At 47.0% G+C, this 21,736-nt stretch overlaps 1 protein-coding gene across 9 annotated transcripts in view; it reads left to right on the top strand.

Moving 5' to 3' along the window:
* Window positions 1–15,496, top strand: part of LOC147114800 (RNA-binding Raly-like protein) — an 859,876-nt gene extending 844,380 nt beyond the window's left edge. For 8 of the 9 annotated variants that reach the window (XM_085992749.1, XM_085992753.1, XM_085992750.1 and 5 more), the window contains one exon: window positions 715–7,862. The gene's annotated coding sequence lies outside the window, so the exon portion shown is untranslated. Of the gene's footprint in view, window positions 1–714; window positions 7,863–15,393 lie in introns of those variants that run through there. The other variant, XR_015078991.1, reaches the window with a different exon arrangement.
* The last annotated feature ends 6,240 nt before the right edge of the window (window positions 15,497–21,736 follow it).

Here is a 21,736-nt window from a genome sequence, read left to right as displayed (position 1 = left end):
TCCCGACCAAATGACCTCACCCGCCCCACTTACAAAACCCATCTCTGTCAATATCAGGGCTAATGTTTCAGGTTGATGACCTTTCAACAGAACTGGAAGAAGTTGTGCCTCATTATATTGTTTTGAGCTGTGATTCCTGGATTTTAGACTGATCATATAAGTGATGAATCCAGACGGTATCTCTGGAACCCTAGTCCAGTCTAGTTCTCCGTCTGGCCATTCATTTTTTAATTTGTTTTCTGGTCTGGCTGGCACTGTTATCCCATTTCAAATGATGAAGTATAGGTTGGAAACAACAAGAAGAACTTTAATGCTTAGCTTGATCATTTGCTGAGCTTCTGAGCCTAGAAAATGGATAGCTGTCAGCACAAGGGATTAAAAAATAATTTAACTGAAGGAAAATAGCTACCTACTTCCCTCCATCAACAGACAGTCTGTCTGAAATCAGATGTAGCGATTTTTTCAGATTTGGAAGCAAACATTAAGGGCTAAATATTTATAACAAGGGATTGTGGCTGCCACTGATTTATTTTGTTTAAAATGTTTGGCTGCAATTTTTCATTGGACCAAGCATTTCTTTTTGAAAGCAGTGCTGTCAAACTGTTTGAAAGGTTTTCATTGAAACCTGTGAATTTTTGTGTGTTTGTGCTTTTGGTGAATTATGTGGTGCCCTGACTAAAACAAGCACTCATTTGTCTCATTGGTATTTTGCAGTTAAAACAAACTGAAGGAGACATAGTGGTTGATGAGGATGGAACGGGTGACATCTGGAATAAGGTATCACCTTGAGCAACAACTGAAGAAAAGATGTAACAAATATTAAGACTGATAGTCAATCCTACATGGGAGTTACTTCATCTTTGTTGGAGATTACATTTGTGACCTGCAAGGGAGAAACTTTCATCAGGTTTAAATTCTGTCCAGTTTGTATGCTTATTGGATTTCCATAGCCATAACTGTGGAGGAATTTTTTTTAAACATATATTCTCAGTATTTTAAATGTGACAAAAACACATGTATCTCTTTTACATGTAGCCTATGATAAATTAACATGGCTCTGTAAAGGAATCTTAACAGAAATTCTACACGTATAGTAATGAAATAAAGTTATTTTGATATCAGCATGTTGATTAATTGTCAAACCTTGTTTTCAGGTTTGAGTGATGTTTGAAGTTGTAATGTGGTCTTGGCTTTAAGTGTGTTAGAGTAATTGCGTGATCTGACCGATCATGCACAAACTACACCTAATTATAATTTTTGTTTGTTGAATGGGAAATATGGGTTATATTAAAAGTTTTTGTTTGCATTAACAAAGAATAGCGGGGAAATCCAGGGGTCATATTCTTGAAATGATGTTATTGCTGACTTTAAAGATTGGGGGTAGTTTTAACCTTATCCGCCCGTCAGGAAACCCATGGGATCAGGGGGATCGCTAATTTTACACCCTTCCCAACATTACTATCCATTGGAGAGTAAAACCGGGCAGGGTGTAAAACCAGCGTTACACCCGATCCCGTCAGTTTCCCAACGGACGGGTTAGGTTAATTTGCTCTGAAAAATTCACGCAAAAGTCTGACAAATAAATTCTGTCTTGAGATATTGACCCAGAGTTTCTTCTGTATTTACACCAATTTTGGGGCAGTTTTGGAATGGGCAGGAGCAGGAATTGTGGCAGGGAGCCATTTCACTGGCTCCTCAATGCCTCCCACCACTTTTGGGATTGTCCTTAGAGATAATGGTGGGCGGTAAATACGTATGAAAGTTACAGGGTAATAAAAGGAAGACATCGTCCAACATGTTTCCTGTCATGAATACCTTAGCAATGCTGAATCTCATTACATTCTTGGCATCAAGCAAGACAGAGGATAGGTTAAAAAATGAAAGGGCTGACTTGCCTATTGCAGTTTATAATAGTGAATGATTGCACTAGACAATGCAGGAGAGTACCACACTATACTGTGGTGGTAATCACATCTATTTCCCTCCCCTACCCACGAGGCCAGCTCACAAATGTTGTCATGCCTGTTAAGTGCATCCAGTGAGCACATATTTGCAGAGGCTGAGTACGGAGGAAGGAATATATTACAGACAGGATTTAAAGTGATTTATGCTAACATTCAGTTTTGCTTTTATTTCATTTTATCTTAACCACATAAAACCTTTTGGAAAGTAACCTTCAATAGTATGAGAAAAATAAATTGTTTCAAATATAAAAATGTTGCAATTTTCAGTGATATTTTTAACCAGCTTAAATTGATGATAAAGTAGAAAGAAAGCTCAACCATATAAAGCAAATCTTCCATCTCTCACTCTCAGCAATGTCAGTCATTGTCTGTTGCCTTCAGAGATTCATGTAGGCTCTATATGAAAGAATAACAAAATAAAGACACAAATGACCTAGTTTTAAAAATAGGCCTTGAGACATCAATTAGTAACTGAATTCCCCAAATCATTGCAAGGTGCTGTAAAATGTTTTAAATTATCATTATGTGGTATTTCACAATTTAAATAAAAAACACTTTTAGCTAATGATGTGTTTTGAGAAAAAAATAATTGAACAAAAAAATCCATCTGAACCAAAAGTACTTATTTGGTTTTAAACATAAAAGCTTGTTTAGCACAAAAGCAAAACACTGCGGAAGCTGGAAATCTGAAATAAAAACAGAAAATGCTGGAAATACTCAGTATCTGTGGAGAGAGAAACAGAGTTAACATTTCAGGTCGATGACCTTTCGATCTGAAACATTGGCTGGAATTTTCACATTGGAGAGCGTGTGGGTTTGGGGACGGGTCAGCGGTTAAAAGCGCAGAAATTGACAGCGCGTCGGGAACCCGCCGTCATCCCGTCGACTTCTGTCTTTAACTCCGGTGCATTTTGAGGCTCAGGAGACATGGACAACCTCATTGAGGTACGTAACTGCTCATTTACAGACCCTTAACTGCCTTTTTATCGTCAGGTTTGAACTTTAACTGGTTATGAAGGGGAGGTGGAAGCTCAGTGACCATTGTGCGAGTTCATTAAGTGACAGCTGGAAAAAGCACATAAATACTCACACCTTACACCTGCGTCCTCGCCTAAGAGAAAGGCTCTGGCCGACACCATTTGGTGCAGAGATTTAGCTTTCAGGAGTTTGCAGGTGATTTCTGCAACCTATGAAGCCACTCTCACCACATTGCTAGTCACTCCCAGTACATTGGAGGATTGTGCCTCTGATCTCCTGGCATCTATTAGATTAGCATGGATGCTGCTTATGCTGTCTCACCTTGGACCTCAGAATTGGACCAAGATGAGCCTCAGCACCAACAACACCAGCAGCAGCAGCAGCCTTCTCTTCACCGACCTGATGCTCCACAGGAGAGAGGGTCAGCACAGGGATGCACTGCGCTGGAGGCGATACTCCCATAGGGTATACAGGCAGAGGATCAGCTTCCTGGACATGACTGAGCAGCAGTGCTTCAGGAGGCTCAGGCTATTGCGCCAGGTCTTCGCAGACATTTGTAGCTTGCTGGAGCAAAACCTGCTGCCCAGAGGACCTGGTGGACACGCCTTACCAGTGGCTGTCAAAGTTACCACCGCTCTCAACTTCCTCGCCTCAGGCTCCTTCCAGGGATCTGCAGCAGACATTTGCAGGATCTCGCAGTCGGCCACTCACAGATGACCGATGCCACGTTTCACATGTCAGCCAATTATGTAAACTTTGCCACTGATGAAGCCAGTGTTACTAAGCAGGTGCTCAGCTTTGCGGCACTGGCTGGCTTCCCACAGGTGCAAGGCATCATTGGCTGCACACATGTGGCCATCAAGGCACCCCCACATCACCCAGGAGTGTTTATGAAGCACAAGGGCTTTCACTCAATGCTGCACCCATAAAAAAATCATCATGTATGTGTGTGCCAGATTCCCTGGCAGCTGTCGTGACTCTTTCGTGCTGCACCAATCCACCCTCCCATAGCTCTTCGCACCTCCAAACAGACTTACTGGATGACTCCTTGGAGACAGGGCTATCCACTGAAGACGTGGTTGATGACACCGTTGAGGAGGCCAAGCAATGAGGCCGAGGAGCACGATAATGACAGCCACATGTCCATCAGATGTGTCATAGAGCAAGCAATCGACATGCTGAAGATGCGCTTCAGATGCCTTGACAGATCTGGAGCCCTTCAATATGGTCCAGCCAGGGTCTCCAGAATCATCGTCGTATGCCGCGAGCTTTACAACAGAGTGCAGCAGCAAGGATTGGAGCTGCAGGAGGAGCAAGGCGCAGAACCCACAGCCTCTTCGGAGGAGGAGGAGGAACAGGTGGAACACGAGGATGAAGAGGAGGAGGAACCAGAGGTGGAGATGGCACCAGCAGCGGCGCACATTGCATATCCCTCTCATGGGCCACCAGCACTTCCTTGCTAGCAAGGAGCTGAGGAGCAGTTGGTATCCCTCGTCAAGATGAGGTCAATGAGTGTCTGCAATCTGTTGTCCACAGCAGGCATGTTCTCGTTCGACTGGCGCATTTGCTGCTCCATGCAGGTGGCCATCCTTTCCATGCAACAGCACATTGTCGCCATCGCTTGCGAGATGGTGATGCTCATGTTGGAGATGGTTCAGCATCTACATGCAGCTGAGCAGAGCTGGCAGTGTCCTGCGCCCTCCGGCGAGGAGTCTCCACTGCTGTCCCTGTCTCCACCATCTGCTCTTGCTAACTTGTGAACTGTGAGACACCAGGTGACAACACTACTCTATGTCTCGCTGGACCCACCAAGGTGCATGTATCTGCAATGGTGCTGGGTGCGTATGGGTTTGGTGACAGTGCACCCTCAGAGTGGAGCTTCCTCTGATGAGTCATCTTCCTCCTCAGGCTGGACAGTGGTGGGGGGGGGGCACTTGATGGACCTGTGGGAGAGTAAAGACATGACTTAGAAGTCTTATGATAAGAATGTGTAACATTACCGTTATGTAAATGATGGCATTTCATTGGCTGCTGACATCAAGTCACCATGAGTGACTGTTGTATGCCACGTGGCTTTATGAGATTTAATTCTGTCACCAGGTTGCTGGGAGGGCCCCCTCTCTCCGTCTCCCACCGCCAGCAGCTCTGCAACTCTGGTGATTTCAAGCACCTCCTCCTTTGCTGGAACATTGGAGGGCCACCTTCAGTTTGTTGCCTCTCCCTGTTGTTCTGGGCTCTCTTCTCCTGCAAGGATGGAAAGAAGAGAACTTTGAGTGAGAGTGATGGAATGAGTGTAAGGAATGGATGGGCTACATCTATAGAGGGTCACTATGAGGGAGTGGCATGACATTTCCAATGGCCTTCTTCTGTGGCGTTACTTCCTATGATTGCATTAAGATGAGGGTGAGTGTCAGTGCTGGTTAGTCAGATGGGGATGTGAGTACAGGAGTAAGCTTGGGAAGGCAGAGTGATGGGGTTGGGGTGACATGCACATTAGGATGTAGTTGAATGTGGCATTGCACTCACCTTTCCTGACCTCATGAGATCATTAAATCTTTTCCGGCACTGGATCCAGGACCGCTTCACAACATCCCTGCTGCTGACCTCTTCCGCGATCAAAAGGTGGTAGAAGTTTGGAACTTTCTTCCGCAAATGGCAATTGATGCTAGATCAATTGTTAATTTTACATCTGAGATTGATAGCTTTTTGTTAACCAAAGGTATTAAGGGATATGGGCCAAAGGCGGGTATATAGAGTTAGGGCACAGAGCAGCCACGATCTCATTGAATGGCGGAACAGGCTCGATGGCCTACTCCTGTTCCTATGATCTCCAGCCATGCCCTCTTGGTGTCTCTGGCTGCTCTTTTGCACCCATCCCCAGAGAACAGGACCTCCCTGCGTGCTCTGACTCTCCGGACCGGGACTTCCAGGGAGGCATCAATGAATCTGGGCATAGCCTTCTGTCGGTGTGACTCCCTGACCCACACAAATCTCTGTGATAGCCAACAATTTCCATCTCTCCCAACAACTCTCCTCCAACAACCTTCATGTGTGCAAGGCTGCTTTAAATGTCCGAGCTGAAAACGAGTCATCGGTGACATCAGCAGACCCGCTCCATTTAATTCGGCCAGGAAATCCACATGAATATTTCAATTGATGTAACTAAGTTAAACGCATGGTGCAGAACGCATTGTTAAAAAGTTCGCGATGGCAGCCCGTATGCACCGTCCCAACGCTCAGGTAAAGATTCCGCCATTAACTCTGTTTCTCTCTCCACAGATGCTGCCTAAGCTTGTTCTGAATATGGCCCCAGGTTTTTTGATGAGCAGTAGATTTACCATTGCTTATGATGACTCATTTACTTCATGAAAAAATGTATATAGTTACTATATAAATCCTGCAGCAAAAACCCTAGGTGCTAGCCAATAATTAATAAACCTTCATCTGCAGCTGGTGCTCTTTTTAGTTGGTGATGAAACTGTCCACCAGGCTGGATAAAGAACATTAGAATGGAGATTGCTTTGTTCCTGCTGATATGGGAATTTTCCCATTAAGCAATACTTTACTATACTCTTGAAATGATAAGAATGTGAAAGATGAAAGTTCGAAAGTGCTGGCAATGTGTAGCAGGTTGATCAGCATTTGAAGAAAAAGTTGGGTTACTCTCCTGATGAAATATCTTTCTCATTCAGATAGCCATCTACATGATGTTTTGTTTTCAGCATTGTCTGTTCTTGACCTACAACAGATATTATGATAATAGCTATTGTTTTCATGTGATAGCTTGGAAACTCAAACTTTTAAAACTTTAAAACTTAAGAAAAATAGAATGATATATTAATATAAGGTAAGCCATAAATAACTCACAATAATAGTAAGCAAAACTACAATGGCACTTAGGTCCCTGGCACAAGCAGGATATAACATTCCATTCTATTACCTTGCTTTCACTTATTCTGCATTCACAATGTATGTTTTGCAGATATGGTCCATGCTCTTGATAATGGGGATGGAGCTAGGAAATGGCAGAAAAAATAGTGACAGGCTAAAAAATTAAAAACAGCGATGAAAAGAGAAAAGCATCCCATATATTCGCACAGGGTTGATCCTGCTACGGTTTGGGAAGTTTTTCCAATTCTCTCTCCACTATTATAATGAAGGCATTAACCCACTTAAAACAAACAGGTTAATGCCTCCATTTAAACAGCATAGAATGGAATTTAACACAAACACTTTAAGTATTCTTACAATAACAACAGCAAGAGTAATTTCTACCCTGTAGAGAAAGACAGAGAAAATGCCTCACTCTTGGCCAGCACTGGTGCAGCTTAACACAAATTAATTCTAAACGTCTCACTAATTAGCAAAAGATTTGAGACAAGAACACCTAAGATGGGCATTGCCTTTCTGCCAAATTCTCCAGATCTACCTCAGAAATGGAGCTCACAAAAATGATTAACAAGACATTGCAGTGTTTTAGTTTATTCTGCCTGTGGTTGCATGAATAGAAATGCTTTAACCTGTGGGTTGCTCCTGTGTAGGTTCTGTTTGAAGACAAGTGCTTCTACTGGCTTTCCAATAAATCAGCAAACATTTCTTTAAGAATTCCTGTAATCACAGTGTACAAATTCTCATTTCTTGTGATTTAAATTTCTATATGTTTGTGAATAAAATATATGATTGTTTAGCTGAAACATTTGTTGTATTAAAAGAAATTGAGATAATTTTATGATCATTGAAAACTAGTGCTAACTTGCTTTTTGGCCATTCAAAAAAAAAAGCTTGGCTTATGGTTAATGATTGACGAACCCTTCAGGATATTCTTCAATTTGTTGGCTCTTCGATCTGTTCCCACAGTTTTTAAACATCTGAACTTTTGTATTGATAAGGACAGAGTTAAATAAAAGAACATGACTAGAATCTATTGCATTATACCTTTATTGATATAAATTTAACATAGCGTAGAATTTAATAAATGACAGCTTACCAGTTTCTGTTCAGCACCTCCAGGAATAACAGACTGCACCACTAGACACGAAAATCAGGATAACACAAGCAGCATGACATTTGTCATTAATATTCACTCAAAATGAAGATACTATTTCAGCAGGAAAGTGCCAATGGTTTTTGTAGGGCGCATTTTGGATTGTAAGCTGTGATTGGATTCTTCCAATTGGTGCCAAAGATAGGGAGAGAGAGAGAGGAACGCAAAGGTTTGAAGAGCCGTGACAGAGATTTAGGAAGGGGCAGAAAGTATATGGCTGGCTGAGCCAGGAGAAACGTACAGGGAAATAATTTAGAAAGTTTAATCAATGAAATAGGTTGATCCCATCACACAATAATAGTCTGAAATCTACATTTATTTGTGGCACTGAGAGGGACCTTCTGCTGCATTTATTGGTTTCGCACCAATATCTATACAATACAGAGCCAACAAGCCTGAGTTCCCAATTCACACTTTTGGCATCATATTGCACTCTTTCCAGCAGTAAAGAAGCCTGTCTAGCTGGTTACATTTCAGTTGCAAGATACTGGCAGCATTAAAGGCTTTCTTCTAACATTTAAAATATTGGGGATAAAATTCAACTTCGGCAAGAGCACAAAACTGGCAGTAACGGATTGGCTGCTCGTTATACGCCCTGCCCGATTTTCCTTAAATGCTTCTGAGCCTTATGGCTCTGGGAACTTTTGTAGCCTGCTTTCTCAACCTGGTTAATTTGTACTATACCTGGTGCTAAGTCTATGCAGTACTAGTCAACTTACCTCTCACGCCTCTTGTTCTTAGTGCACTTGGGAATCAGGTCATTGAACCAACTCCCAAGTCACACCACTGCTTTCAGGTAAGTGCACATCTGAACCACTTCACATTGATGAGAGGCCAATATTAAAATGGCAAAGCAAAATAATTTAAAATTATTATAGGGAATATCTCAGTAAGTTGAAAAAGTTGTGCTGAGGATGCTGAATCCTTCAGTGATGACACAATGAATGAGTTAAAGGCCGGGATTTTCCTCATCTCAGCAGGTCTGGGACGGGCGATGTCGGTGGTGGATTGAGGCCCCGCTGCTGACTCCATCCCACTCTAGAAAATGAATTTTTGTTGATAGGGCTTGTTAAGCCCACCCAGTGAGTTTGGCAGGCCAATTAGAGGAAGCGGGTCTGATGGTGTCATTCATGACATGTCATCAGCTGGTTTCCTTAAAGGGATCATGGCCAACTTTCTTTTGACATTTGTGCTGTCAGTATTCTACAGCATTGAAGTGCTGCAAACACTGACAATCATTGCACAGTGTTTCAGGGCTGCTCCCAGGTTCTCCCATGACTCCCTCCATATGCATATGGAAGGAATCAGAGCATGCAGGGAGGTCCCCTTCCCTTCCCATGGGCAGAAGAGACTTCCCCAGCAGACCAAAACAGTCTGGTTGCACATTGCAGAGGAGGTCACAAGCAGAGATGTCGTCAGGAGGACCTGGGTGCAGTGGCACAAACCTTTCAATTATCTCATTAGATCACGAAACATTAGTACAATGCCACATTCACCTCCATCCTCCCCATCACTCTGCCTTCCCTATGCTACTCCTGCACATCCTTACTCACACCAACTTACCTTGCACCTCCACCCATCCCTCTCTATCTACATTATCACATCCCCATCTCACTAGCCACCCCACACACTCACCCTCATCCTAATGCAATCATACCAACTAACAAAACACAAAGGTAGGCACTTGGGTGTTTTAGCCAATGTTCATGTAAAGTTTCTGTTAATGTGCTGTCAAACATTGAAACCTTTATTTTCAACACTTTCCGTTCTTGGCCAGATTTGTGTGCACCTTTGAAAATGGCTTAGTGAGTTGTAGTGAATGATGAGACATAAGGGTACCCCCCGCAATGGTTGTGAGTGTGAAAGTAATGGCTTGGGCATTGTAGGGATGCTTTATGGTGCTGCTGTGGGGTGGTGCCAATGTGGCACGCCATGTGGCAGCCAGGGTATACAGCGTCAAGTGAAGTAAATCTGGCCATCGTGAGGGAGGTGATCCCTGGCCTCCCAGGCAGCAATGTGCTCGGGTGCTGATGCCCTCTATCCTGTGCAGCATTAGGTGATTGCAGAGAAGGTTGGTGTTGTTGTTAGTGCTGCTGGTGTGCCTGGTGCTGCTGGTGTTGGGGCTGATAGTGGTCGGATTCTGAGGACCAAGACGAGACAGTATAAAGGGCACCCATGTTGATGGAATCGATGGCAGGTGAAATAGAGTTGACAGAAGCATTCTGTCAATGGTGAGAGAGTTCTTCCAATGTGGTGAGAGTGGAAAGTGGAAAGCCTGCAGAATCTGTGCTGGAAATGGACTGAGAAACAGCTTGTGGCTGAGGAAAGTGATGATCTGTCAGGTGGGAGCTTTTACTGGACATTTGAAGCCGTCAGATAATCAGTTGGAGCAATAGCCATTCAGCTCCCGCCTCAGGTTCACAGATGTGGTCCCCGAGCAGTGTGGACCCTGTGGGTGAGCAGTGCAAGTTAAAAGGAAAGGTTAAAAGCGTTATTAAGGGTCTGTCAACAACCCAATAATTGGTTTAATTGAGTCGCCCGCCTCTGCGGATCGGATCGGAGATCGCACACGCGCCATTGTGAAAGGCTCCTTGCGGCGGCTTGACAGCAGGGTCCTGACCCGCTGTCAAAAAAATCAAATTTCCCACCCGACCCGCCACCGATCCTGCCCGCTGACCCCTCGGAAAATTCCAGCCAAGGTTTCAGGTGGGGAACCTTCAACAGAACTGGAGATATTACAAATGAATAGCATTTAAAAAGGAACAGAACATAAGGAAGGGGGAGAGAAAACAACACAAACACTCAAACACAAATGAGTGAAGAAATATAACGATCTGTAAAGTGCTCAGGAATTGGTTAAATGTCTAAAATTATATTAATATGAGATAATAGGAGGCATAATGAAATAAATTATACATGAGACACAGAGAATATGTGAATAGTTGAGGTGGTGGGTGGGGGCATGGGAGCTGGTGGTTAAGACAGTTAGATATGGAAACACAAGCGCTGGTAAAGCAGAGCAGGCTCCAGTGGGAAAACAAAGGAGGTCAACACCAAGGGGTGGAAAATCAGACGGGCTCCTTCACAGACGCACACAATTTCCCAATATTTACTGCACCCCATGATCCAGTGCACCTGTGTGCAAATCCAGGAAAATCTCCTATATTGTGTATTTGTGTGTAGTGACAAAATAATAGGCTGGAATTTGCAGTCGGGATGATGGCGAACTGGCAGCATTCGCCATCATTCCACCTTTGAAACTGACCGCAACTTCATGATTTGGTGCAGGCACATGTGGAAATCCCGAAATTGCAGTCTGTCAAAGACAGCTCTGAAACTGGCTGCGCTGTGCTGTGCCCATCTCCCCACCCCCACCACAGAGCTGGCAATCAGCAACATTTTGAAAATCATTGAAACTGATGAAAATTTCAGCTCTTCCGCAGTAAATACGCTATTAAATTCCCCACTAAAAGTTAGACACAAGGGGCTGGATTTTGCCAGCGCTCAGAGGGCGGGTTTGGAGGCGTGTTCGCTGTCAAAATAGCAAAGATTGACAGCGGGTATGAAACCCACTGTCAACCCGCCTCCACGCGAGTCTCCAAGGTGTCGGGCTTGTCTGCGCAGAACTGACAATGGCTCAATTTAATGCTATTCTGAGCCTACCTTTAATTTTACGTGCTCCCCCATGGGTTACCCGCTACTTGGGGAATACGCCAGCTCACCCTGTCGTGAGTTGAGTCTGCTTTGATTTATCTGATAACCTGACAGCTGCAGAAGTGGTGTAAAGGATGCCATGTTGCAGCTGTTCAGTTTCAGAGCTCAGAAACTGTTGGTTACTGCATTTGTAAGACATATAGGCCTAGAAATTCGGTAACGGGGCGCCAGTCTTGCCAGGGCGCCTGAAGTACCGCCCCGGAAGGAGTCGCGAACGCCCGCCGGAAATTCAGTTTCAGCGCCCCAGACGGAAGTGCAGCGCTACCCGAGGCGCCCCACATCCATCTTGGGGTGCTGCAACTGAAAACCGCAGCGCAACGTGCCGCAGCGCCACACGCTGCGGCACGGCGTGCTGCAGTACTGCAGGCCTTCCTCCCCTTCTTAAAGGGGAGGGGCCTGCTGCAGCACGATCGGCAATCGCGAGTGCCGGCAAAAGAGCCCGGCACCGAGGAGAAGTGCCGGGCTCTTGCGAGACAGCCGGCACAACGCGCGGGGGCAGGGGGTGCTCAGGAGGCCGGGGACGGCGGCGCGGAGAGTTGCTGGCAGGCTGCCAGCAAAAAAAAATGGCCGCTCCGCGCCTCTACCACCGCAGGTGGGCCCCCCTGAACCGGTCACAAATTGCGACCAGCGTTACAGCGGGGGGCGCTACCAAATTTGGCGATCGGGGCGGTAGCGGGGCGCTGCGCACACCGATGACGTCATCGGGGGTGGTGCAGCGCTACCGGCTAACGCCGCCATTAGTGCCCCGCTAAATTTCACGGGAGGCGTGGCCAGTGGCGCTAAACCCACTAAGTGCCCTCTTTGGGCGCTAACTGGTGGCGCAGCCCACCAAATTTCTAGGCCATAGAGCTTTCTGTAGCTTGCAAGTGTTTAGAGCCAACTCTCTATCCAGTGGCACCTCATTGGAACAACCTCTCTCACCACTGACGGATTTGCTTCTGTCATCGCTCCATCGCCTACCACCTATTACATCAGAATGGATACGGTTTACACTCTCTCACCTTGGTCCTCAGAATCTGACCACAATGAGCCCCAACACCAGCAGAACCAGGCACCCCAGCAGCAACAACAGCAATAGCGCCAATCTTCTACTCACCCGCCTGATGCTGCACAGGGCAGAGGGCATCAGCGCAGGGCTGGTTTTTGCCGGAGGCGGTACCCCCAGCACAGGATTTACAAGCAGAGGATGAGCTTCCTCAACATGACTGAGCAGCAGTGCCAACAGAGGCTTAGGCTATCGCGCCAGGATGTGGCGGACATTTGCAGATTGCTGAAGCAAGAGCTGCAGCCCGGAGGAGCGAGTGGACACCCCTTACCAGTAGCTGTGAAAGTCACCCTTGCCCTCAACTTCTTCACCTCAGGCTCCTTCCAGGCATCTGCAGCAGACATTTGCGGCATCTTGCAGTTGGCTGCACACAGATGCATTACGCAGGTGACCGATGCCCTATTTGACAAGTCAGCAAATTATATAAACTTTGCAACTGATGAAGCCAGTGCTGCTGAGTGTGCGGTTGGCTTTGCGGCTCTGGCTGGATTCCCATGGGTGCAGGGCATAATCAACTGCACACATGTGGCCATCAGAGCACCCCATCAGAACCCAGCAGTGTTTATCAACCGCAAGGGCTTCCACTCCCTCAAAGTGCAGCTTGTCTGCAACCATAGGAGGATCATTGTCCATGTGTGCACCAAGTTCCCTGGGAGCTGCCATGTCTCCTACATCCTGCGCCAATCCACCGTTCCTCAGCTCTTCACACCTCCAAATAGCTTTTCCGGCTGGCTGTTTGGTGATGAGGGCTATCCACTAAAGACGTGGCTGATGACATCTTTGAAGAGGACAACAAACGAGGCTGAGGATCATGACAATTAAAGCCTCATCTCCACCACAAGTTTCATAGAGAAAACAATAAGCATGCTGAAAACGCGCTTCAGATGCCTGGAATGATAGGGAGGAGCCCTGCAGTACGCACCAGCCAGGGTCTCCAGAATCATTGTGGTCTGCTGCGCCCTGCACAACATAGCACAGCAGCGAGGATTAGCACTGCAGGAGGAAGAAGGCGCAGAGCGCACAGCCACTTCGGAGGAGGAGGACGAGGAGGAGGAGCATGAGTTTGAGCACGAGGATCATGAAAACATTGAGCTGCCGACAGTACCAATGCCACCAATACACGACCACATTGCTGCATGTGAGGCCAGGAATCACCTCATCATGGCCAGATTTAGTTAAGTTCACGCAAAACAGACATGTGGCTGCCACATTGGCATCAGCCCACGTCAACACCATTAACCATCCCTACAATGACCAGTCCTACCTTTTCAATGTCACCACCATTGATGGAGATTAAAATAGCCCATACCATCGACTCTGCCACTTCCAAGTGTCAACACACATTTGCCAAGAACCACAAAGTTCACGCATGTAAAGATTTAATGGACAAAATCACTTTAACAGAAACTTGTCAATAACATTGAAAGAAATACCCAAGTGACTACCCTTGTGACTCTATTTGTGTGGCATCTTTCTTTTCCGAGTGCTTTTACGTGGTGCAACCCCTGTGGCTTCAGCAGAGGTAGAGGCAGCCTGCTCACTTCCCTGCTGCATCTGCTTAGATGCCTTTGGCGGTTGTCCTCTGGGTTTTGGAGCCTGTGTGGGCCCTGCCAAAGTGTGCTCCTCTTGCAACTGTGCAGTGGCAGACTCGGCCATCGCTGTCCGTGGAGGCATCTGGGGCTCTGACTGAGGGGTAGGCAAGGGGCTTGAAGTGTGAGCACTTGGAGAGGAGCCCCCACTTGCATGTGCCCTCCCACCATTATCCCTCTCATGAGTCACCCGCACTTCTCTGCTAGCAAGTAGCTGGAGAGCACCTGGCTGCACATCAGTGGGGCCATGAGGATCCATGTCGACATTGACATTCCTCCTAGCAAGGAAGGCATGAAGGTGGAGTTGTGGTGATTAGAGGGCGGGATGGCAAGAGGTGCATGCGAGAAGGAGGATAACGTATGAGGGTACCAGAATCTTGTATCCTTTCTGTCCCATCACTGGCCAATGGCTCAGCCATGCCCAGGCCAATAATGGCCTGCACCATCTCCTCCAAGGGGGTGAGGTGAGGCTAGGAATGGGAGGTTTGCCTCATGATTGGTACAGATTGCTAGTAAGTGAGTGATTTGGGGTGGTGGGGATGGGGAGAGTTGTGCATTGAAAAGTGTGTGAGGCTAGTGATGCAGTTGGTAGGAGATGGCTTTTGAAGATGCATTCACTGACCTTGACCACTGGCCTGAGGTCATGAAACTTCTTTGGGCACTGGAGCCAGGTCGTGGGGGTGACACTGCTGGCAGTGACGGCCTTGGTAATCTGGTCCCACATCCTTCTTTCTGGCGGGCCTCCTGGCCCCTATGGGTGGAGGAACTCTCTTGCAGTGTTGACCCCCTGCACAAAGCTGGAGTGCTGTATGCGAGACCCTGGGTGCCCCTTCCCTGGCTTGCTGAGTCATTTGTTTTAGTGCTGAAGCACTTTTCCCATTTTTTGAGGTGCGGAATGGAATTCAGCTTTAATAGCTGAAGATTCCCATTTGGGACTTCTTTTTAATGTTAATTTTTTTTAAAAGGGCAGTAAGGGCTGAAAACTGCATTTTTCATTCATTTTTATTTTTATTATTTGTATTTTAATGCATTGCCCTTTTAATGTCCCACAATGCCTAGCGAACTCATTGCCTCACTTCCAGAGGCTGCTGGAAGATGGAACACTGCTTCAGGACGCCAACTTCGATACCGATGCCTGCACTAACGCCACCAGGAAGGTGTTACACGGTGAGTTAACACTGGGCTAAAAATCTTTAATCCCCAGCGCGAATTTTTCTCTTCTGCCGCAGCGACCATTTTCAGCGGCTGTTAACCCGAGGCCGTGGTGACACCGGCAACTCTCGTGGCGGCCACAAATTTCTAGGCCTTAGAATTTTATGGGCTTACTCACTTCTTTGTTCGCTGTCTGTGAGAATTCTGTCTTTTGATTGGCTGCTTAGTCAGCCTGTTGACATCACAGCAGTTCAAACAAGCGGCTCCCCATTAAGTTCCATTGAATTCAATTGTAGGTCGGAAAACCCAAAGTTCTCGACACAGAGATTGTAAGATCCTTGTGCGGAGCGTACTGTGGGGCCAGCAGTGAATGCCTTTGCTTCACTGCTGACCGCAAATTCCGGGCCATTTCAGTCCAACTCTCTTCCCATAGGGAACAATCCTTTAGCACTGCCTCTAATGTTTTCATAAATATGGTGACTATATCTAGAGGGTATTAGTATACTTGGTGCTTAATATGCCCACTCGCCGTGGAGCAGTAATCAACAAAGCAAACAGAACACTGAACTTTATAGTGAAAACAATAGAATACAAACCAAGAAATTCATGCTAAAACAGTACGGTTCTCTGATTCGACCTCACCTTGAGCACTGTGTCAAGTGTACTCTAACCCTAATGCAGCACTAGCAACCAGTAATTCTGATAAATCCTCAAAGAATTCCAATACGTTTATTATACCTCCCTTTCATTATCCTGGTTGGCTCGAAATTATCAACAAATTAGACATATACAATGCCTTTAACATAATGCAACAGCCCAAGGTGCTTCACAAAGGAGATAATCAAACACCAAGTAGGAATAAAGAGAAGGCTAGGGGAAGTGATTGGTCAAAGGGGTAGGTTTTGAAGAGGCTTTTGAATATGGGATGAAATACAGCAGGTTGCATGGGTTTAGGAAGAAAATTTCAGAGGGCCTATTTAGTTAAATGATCTTGAATTGCTTCATCCATAGTGATATTTTCCTCTCTGTAGATGTCAAGTTAACAGGTCTACAATTCCCATAATCATAATTCTGATGTTTAAAAGTCAGAAGAGTAGCAACTAATCTTTGGGGACTAATCCTGTACTTATTGAGCTGCAAAATATATCTGGCACAGCTGTTCCTATTTCTACCCTCATTTTCTTAAATATTCCTGGATGGATTCCATGAATTACTGATGCCTTATGAAAATTCAAGAACTTTTTAAATCAGCATTATTGATCGCTATTTTTTTCTCTGAATTTGTATAAATCCCCATGCTTACAATTACCATAACGGGAATACTGAAAATGTATTCTATAGTTGAAAACATTTTTTTATGTGAGTAGCTCATCTCTCTTATCTGGATCCTCCGATGATACCCCATGATACCACACAAGAAATGTTTTCATTTCTCCTAATGTCCTATAATGTTTCATTTCTCATTTTATCTCCAATTATCATTTTAACAGCTTTGGAAACAGAAGTAAGTATTTTCCATTTTTCATTCATTGTCATTTCATTTTGAATTGTTTAAAACATTTCTAATTTCCTTTGTGCTATTTTTAACCTGCCTTTGTAACCATTTAGGTTCAGATTTTGATATTAATCTCTCCTGAAAATAGCCATTTTTGTTTAGTGTTTTTCACCTCCGCTATTATTTCCTCATTTAACCTCCACAATTCAACCCTCTTAGTTCAATGGAGTTTCCTTCTGAAATCTGGTCTTTCACTTTATTATTACTGACATCTACCCACACCCAAGTATGTTATGACGTTGGAGTGAATAGGGAAAGACTATTTCCTTTGGTTGGGCAGTCAGTGATGAAAGGTCATTCATTTAAAGTTACCACTAAGAGAATGAAGAGGGAGGTTAGGAAAAATTTCTTTACACACAGAGGGTTGTTGGAGGATGGAATGCTTTGCCATGGGGAATAGTTGAGACAGAGACTGTTGCATCTTTTAAGACAACTAGATACATTTTTGAAGCAGAAAAAGTTACAGGGCAATTGGGAGAGAGCTGGGCAATGAAATTAGTACAGGTAGACTATCCTTTATCCGAAAACCTCGGGACCAGCCGTGTTTCGGTTTTCGGAAAATTTCGGATTTCGGAAGGTGAGCGAAAACACTTCGGTTTTCAGAGTAATTCGGTTTGCGGGAGTACGGATAAAGGATACACTATCCCTTATCCAAAAGGGTGGGGGTCGGCGGGGGGTCGGGTTCGGCGGGGGGGTCGTTGGGGGTGGGGGTCGGCGGGGGTCGGGGTCGTGCGCACGACTTACGCTGAGCGATTTCGGTTTTCAGAAGTCATGCTTTGCGCCACTTTCGGCTTTCAGAGGTTTTCTGGTTTCGGATGTGCGGATAAAGGCTGGTACACTATATTTTATCCGAAATGGGGCGGGGTCGGCGGGGTCGGGGGTGGGGGTCGGCGGGGGTGGGGTTCGGCAGGGGGGTCGGGGGTCGGTGGGGGTCAGGGTCGGCGGGGGTCGGGTTCGGTGGGGGGGTCAGCGGGGGGTCGGGGGTGGGGGTCGGCGGGGGTCGGGGTCGTGCGCACGACTTACGCTGAGCGATTTCGGTTTTCAGAAGTGCGGAAAAATGCTACACTATCCCTTATCCGGCTAGGCCTGTAAGTCGTGCGCCACTCTGGTCATGTCGTGCGCACGACTTACGCTGACCGAAAAAACCTTCGGTTTTTAGAGGGTTTCGGTTTTCGGAAGTTCGGATAAAGGGTAGTCTACCTGTATAGGATTGCTCTAGCAAAGTGCCAGCACAGGTACAATGGGCTGAATGGCCTCCTGCTGTGCTGTAAACTTCTTTGGTCCTATAGTTCTCTTACTCCCATGAGAGCTGAAGTACTCCCATGCATCAACATTTTCCACAAGCTCACAATTAAATATCTATATATATAAAGCGGTTGATCTGTCTGTCTGTCTGTCCTCTATACACTCAAAAGTTATAGAGCGTACCTACACATATGTTATATCAAAAGAAAGCTTATGCTTCTGGAAGTGTCATAGGCATATTTACTTTTTGGTCAGACAAAAATTGTTCGGACAGTTTACAAACAAGTTTGCGACAGTTTACAAAAAAGGTTCCAAAAACGGCAAAATTCCGCTCATTAACGTTAGTGACGTGATGGTTGACCAATCGTACAGGGGATAGCATTGACTGACATGATGGTTGACCAATCGGTGCATCATGGGGGGGTTCATTGTGTGTGTGGGCGGGCCATCCTACAGGGGATAGCGTTGAGTGACATGATGGTTGACCAATCCTACAGTTGAGTGACCTGATGGTTGACCAATCGGTGCATCACGGGGGGCATTTCATTGCGTGTGTGGGTGGGCCTAATCCTTCTGAGCTGAGGTGAGTGGCTGCCATCTTGATTCTAACTATTTATTTTTCCCACTTTCTGTGTTTTTATTTTTCCCACTTTCTGTGTGTACCCCGTTAGGTTCTTTTGTGCAGTTGTCTTCTTAGCTATGGGGTGCTTAAAAACCTGAACTTTAATATTTAGGAATCTCTTTATTGTAGTGGATGCGCGGAGCTGTGGCCTAGCAGCGCGGGAAGCCTGGGCCTCGAGTTTAGCGGATTCCCGGCACGCCCGGAACCTGTCGAACCTGCTGAAGGCCGTTCATTTCCGCAACCACGTCACCGTCTTCACCTCGGCCAACGGCTTCGGGGGGGGGAGGGAATGAATCATTTGGAATTGATTCCAGCTGGACAGTTCAAAAGATTTTTAAAATCCCTTCACTTTCTCTTAACATCCAGCTCCAGCCTCTTGGGAAGCTGCACTGCCACTGATTGCCCTCTCGTGGGCAGGCAGGCGGGGGAAGAGGTGCGCTCCTGCTGTGATGGCTGTGAGCGAGGCAGCATTTTCCACCGCAGCCCCTCCTCCTCCTCCTCATGCAGGGGGACTCGGGGCTGCTCTCCGCCCGCTGCAGGCAGTGCCGCCGCCCCGGGGCTCCGAGCGGGAGGTGTGGCCCAGGGCTCCGCTCTACCCGCCGCCTGCATTACCTGAGCTCGGAGCGCCGCGCCAGGAGACGGCCGGCTGCAAACGTACTGTGAGTAGTCGGCGGCGGCGGTGAGTCTCCCCCCAGTCTCTCTCTCTTCCCCCCCAGTCTCTCTCTCTCTCTCTCTCCCCCCAGTCTCTCTCTCTTTCTCCCCCCCAGTCTCTCTCTCTCTCTCCCCCCCAGTCTCTCCCTCTCCCCCGCGCAGCCCGAAAGCCCGGGGGAAGAGGGAAACGAGCAGGTGAGCGGTGGCGTCTCTCTCTCCCCCCCCACCGCAGCGAAAGGCGTTCGTCTGCTGCCCGGCCAACTGGGTCCAAAGGCCTGCCACGTTAACGATGAGGAACGCTGGGCTCGCTTCGGAGCGACGGGCACCCGGCCTCCCGGTGTCAGACTGACTCCGTTCTGGTACCGGAAAGGAGGGAGACACAGGGGGAGGGAGAGAGGGAGGGAGGGGGGGGGAGGGAGAGGGGAGGGAGGGAGAGGGGAGGGAGGGGGGGAGGGAGGGAGGGAGAGGGGAGGGAGGGAGAGAGAGGGGAGGGAGGGAGAGAGCGGGGAAGGAGGAGGGAGGGGAGAAGGGGGAGGGGAGGAGGGGGAGGGAAGAGGGGGAGGAGAGGAGGGGGAGGAGGGGGAGGGGAGGAGGGGGAGTGGAGGGAGGAAGGGGGGAGGAGGAGGGGGAGGGGAGGGGAGGGAGGAGGGGGAGGAGGGGGAGGGGAGGGGAGGGAGGAGGGGGGAGGAGGGGGAGGGAAGAGGGGGGAAGGGGGAGGGGGAAGAGGGGGAAGGGGGAGGGGGGAAGAGGGGGAAGGGGAGGGGGGAAGAGGGAGGAGGGGGAGGGGAGGGGGGGAAGGGGAAGAGGGAGGCGGGGAGGGGAGGGAAGAGGGGGGAAGGGGGAGGAGGGGGGGAGGGGGTGGAAGAGGGGGGGGAGGAGGGGGAGGGGGGAAGTAATAATTATGCACTTTTTTTTAATGGCTTTCTCCTTCAAGAATCTGAAGTGGTGTCTGAAACAAGCCCAAGGTGTTTTTTTTTCCCCCCTTACGTTTGAATTTTCATCCACATTTGTTCAATTTCCAAATCTGGTAGCCTTTGACACAAACATTGGCATTTCAGATGACTGGTTAAAGTGGTAGGGGGGGTTTTGTTGTTGTTGAGAGAAACAGTGAGGTGAATTGACAACCTCATTAGCGGTTGACCAATCAGGGGAGTGTCATAGGCATCTTTACTTTTAAAAAATGTTCAAAATCTGCTCATTAGGCGGTTGACCAATCAGGGGAGTGTCATAGGCGTGTTTACTTTTTTTAAATGTTCAAAAAACTGACTAAATCCGCTCATTAGCCGTTGACCAATCCTAACGCTCATTAGCGTTGAGTGACGTGATGGTTGACCAATCCTACGGGGGAAGCTCCTCCCCCCACTCTCTCCTCCCCCCTCTCTCTCTCCTCCCCCGCCCCCCCCTCTCTCCTCTGCTCATTAGGCGGTTGACCAATCAGGGGAGTGTCATAGTCGTGTTTACTTTTTAAAAATGTTCAAAAAACGGACTAAATCCGCTGATTAGCTGTTGACCAATCCTAACGCTCATTAGCGTTGAGTGACGTGATGGTTGACCAATCCTACGGGGGAAGCGTGGTGCGTCACGGGGGGCGTTTCATGGTGTGTGTGGGCGGGGCCTGGGTTAGATACAGAGTAAAGCTCCCTCTGCATTGCCCCATCAAACACTGCCAGTGCAGCGACAGCACTGGTTAGATACCGAGTAAAACTCTCTCTACTGTCCCATCAAACACCCGAGATCCCAGGGGAGAGGGAAGCAAGCAGGTGAGTGCAAGATAAACTGCCTACCCCTTCCCCCGCGGTATCAACCGTGTGATTACTGCCAGATCATGTAGTGCAGTTGTCTTCTTAGCTATGGGGTGCTTAAAAACCTGAACTTTAACACAGGGAACTAAGGAAAAGAACAAATTAATTCAGTTTTAAAGAGTATTTAGGAACAGTTAGAAATGAAGTGATCCATTTAAAGAACAAATTAATTCAGTTTTAAATAGTATTTAGGAACAGTTAGAAATGAAGTGATCCATTTCAAGTATGAAGGAACTCAGTTGGCTTCCGTTCAGTGGCGCAGGGGAGAGAGAAGCGAGTGTCATAGGCGTCTTTACTTTTAAAAAATGTTCAAAATCTGCTCATTAGGCGGTTGACCAATCAGGGGAGTGTCATAGGCGTGTTTATTTTTTTTAA

The sequence above is a fragment of the Somniosus microcephalus genome, chromosome 7, assembly GCF_052327205.1.
Source record: "Somniosus microcephalus isolate GS21.2 chromosome 7, FLI_Smic_1.0, whole genome shotgun sequence".
Classification (NCBI taxonomy): Eukaryota; Metazoa; Chordata; class Chondrichthyes; order Squaliformes; family Somniosidae; genus Somniosus; species Somniosus microcephalus.
The sequence above is the reverse complement of the archived record's forward strand: the minus strand, read 5'-3'. Positions and strand labels throughout refer to the sequence as shown.